At 57.9% G+C, this 2,500-nt stretch overlaps 1 non-coding gene across 1 annotated transcript in view; it reads left to right on the top strand.

Annotated features, from left to right (window-relative positions):
* The first annotated feature begins 1,939 nt into the window (after positions 1-1,939).
* Positions 1,940-2,500, top strand: part of LOC124773279 — a 1,909-nt gene continuing 1,348 nt past the window's right edge. Inside the window, exon 1 of the ribosomal RNA XR_007014573.1 lies at positions 1,940-2,500. This exon is cut by the window's right edge and continues 1,348 nt beyond it. This is a non-coding gene — a ribosomal RNA (small subunit ribosomal RNA).

The raw sequence follows: 2,500 nt of genomic DNA, 5'->3' as shown, positions 1-2,500 counted from the left end.
TAACCCATGTCGTGCCTTAACCTAACCCATGTCGTGCCTTAACCTAACCCATGTCGTGCCTTAACCTAACCCACGTCGTGCCTTAACCTAACCCACGTCGTGCCTTAACCTAACCCACGTTGTCGCCTAACGTAACCCACGTTGTCGCCTAAACCTGCTCTGTAATTGTTATACGACTCGTTCAATTAGTGTAGTGTTGCCCACCCGCAACCCTCGCAATATAGTTCGCTACTCGCACTCCCCGCTCCCCTGTGTATCGCTTCATGTTAAACACCTTGCAAGTCTTGCTCACTTTCCACATGCTCCTGCTGTACACTGTAATGTGGATGGCAGCAGGACGTACATGCCGCCCCTCCCCACGTCCCCACCTTGCCCCCTGCCTTCGCAAGCTGGTTGGTGAGAACTTTGCATGTTCAATGCCCTCCGCATGCGACGTACTCAGGCTACGTTGTGGTGCGGCCTGTGTCAACTGTCCGCTAATGTCGTACGCGTAAACCACAATCTGTACTGCACATTCGTCCTTATGTACTGAATGATACATCGTGGCACATGTGTGACCGTACAACGACTGCGCCCAAAAACGGCGGACCATACAGTGCAAATATTGTGCACGCAGCTACGTGTCGTCTCCCTATGAGAGCTGGATTGCAGTGTGGTACGCCATAGAGACGTGTGGGAGGAACGGACGCCGTGGATGGCGATCAGCATGAGCTGTCTGTTGATGTATTCGGACCTAGTCGTCTCTCCTCACACACCGTGATGGCATGGTGCACCGCGTTCCATATCTGCGACATGCTACAGAGGCCGGTTGACAGTCGTTCGAGCAATGGACATCGCATACGTACGGGGGCCACCTTCCACGTATTGTCTAGGCGTGCACATTTTGTTGCGTGTATGTGGGCAGACGTAGTGTGGCGTGACACCTGACACAGGCATGCAATAATCGTGGAAGTTGCAAATGGCGATGGACGCCTGCGTTTTCTGGTGAAGTTACGCAAATGAACAAATGGTAACCTGTTGTGGTGCGGTTGTTCTCGCTAGGGGTGAATCGGTGATGGCGACGATAGGTTGAGGTACTAACCGGTTGTTCCAGCGATACCCACCATGCCGACGAAACTGAACGGCATCTGGGTGTGAAGCGATACGCGGCGGTGGCTGGGTGGGACCGTCCCCGGCCGGTGAGGGGGCGCCTCCCGGCGTGCTGGCCGCGCGGTGCGTGGGCGCACGCGCTACAGCCGGCTGGTGGGGGCGGCCAGTGGCAGGCGCGCCGGCCGACGGACGCGGCAGGCGTCGCAGCTGCGCGCCGGCGCACCCTGCGCGCGGCGCCGTGCGGCCAAAGTAGGTCCTCGCGGGCCCGGTGCGAAGCGCGGTGGACATCTTCAGTGTGCTGGTCCGATTGAGGACTGTGTGCGTTGAGGATGCGCTGCCGCCCGGCGCTCGGCGCCGCGACGCCGTCTGCTGCTCGGTCGCCCCAGCGGTTCTCGCTGGTGGTTTGTATCGCAGCTGTGCGGATGTGTTGGCGCGTGCGCTGTGCTGGGAGAGTTCGCTTCGGCACCCAAGTGGGGCTTTTGTCCTTCTGTGGCGCTGGCGTTGGAGCTGCCGGTCACCGTAGGTGGCGCGTGTTGTCTCCCGCCGGCAATGCCACGACAGCACGCTCCCGGGCCTCTGTCGGCAGCGGCAAGCTCAGTTGGGAGCACGGGTGGTCGCACCGAAAGCGTCTACTCGCCTAACTCCGGGCGATTGCGCCTCTCTCGAACCCGACCAAGTACTTGGGACGGCGCTGCGCGCCGCCGGGACCTGAGAGGGTTTCGAGGTGTATTGTGCAGGGGAGCTCAGCCTCCTCCTGTTTGCAGAATGATTGAGCGGACGCTTGCGTGTTCGCGCGGGCCCCCGGGACACACTCCCGGGCGGCCGGCTGCTCAGCTCTAGTTGACGCAGCTCCCTGGTTGATCCTGCCAGTAGTCATATGCTTGTCTCAAAGATTAAGCCATGCATGTCTCAGTACAAGCCGCATTAAGGTGAAACCGCGAATGGCTCATTAAATCAGTTATGGTTCCTTAGATCGTACCCACGTTACTTGGATAACTGTGGTAATTCTAGAGCTAATGCATGCAAACAGAGTCCCGACCAGAGATGGAAGGGACGCTTTTATTAGATCAAAACCAATCGGTCGGCTCGTCCGGTCCGTTTGCCTTGGTGACTCTGAATAACTTTGGGCTGATCGCACGGTCCTCGTACCGGCGACGCATCTTTCAAATGTCTGCCTTATCAACTGTCGATGGTAGGTTCTGCGCCTACCATGGTTGTAACGGGTAACGGGGAATCAGGGTTCGATTCCGGAGAGGGAGCCTGAGAAACGGCTACCACATCCAAGGAAGGCAGCAGGCGCGCAAATTACCCACTCCCGGCACGGGGAGGTAGTGACGAAAAATAACGATACGGGACTCATCCGAGGCCCCGTAATCGGAATGAGTACACTTTAAATCCTTTAACGAGTATC

This window comes from Schistocerca piceifrons, unplaced genomic scaffold (assembly GCF_021461385.2).
Source record: "Schistocerca piceifrons isolate TAMUIC-IGC-003096 unplaced genomic scaffold, iqSchPice1.1 HiC_scaffold_951, whole genome shotgun sequence".
In the NCBI taxonomy this organism is placed as follows: Eukaryota; Metazoa; Arthropoda; class Insecta; order Orthoptera; family Acrididae; genus Schistocerca; species Schistocerca piceifrons.
Note: the sequence above shows the minus strand (reverse complement) of the source record. Positions and strands in the feature narration are given on the sequence as shown.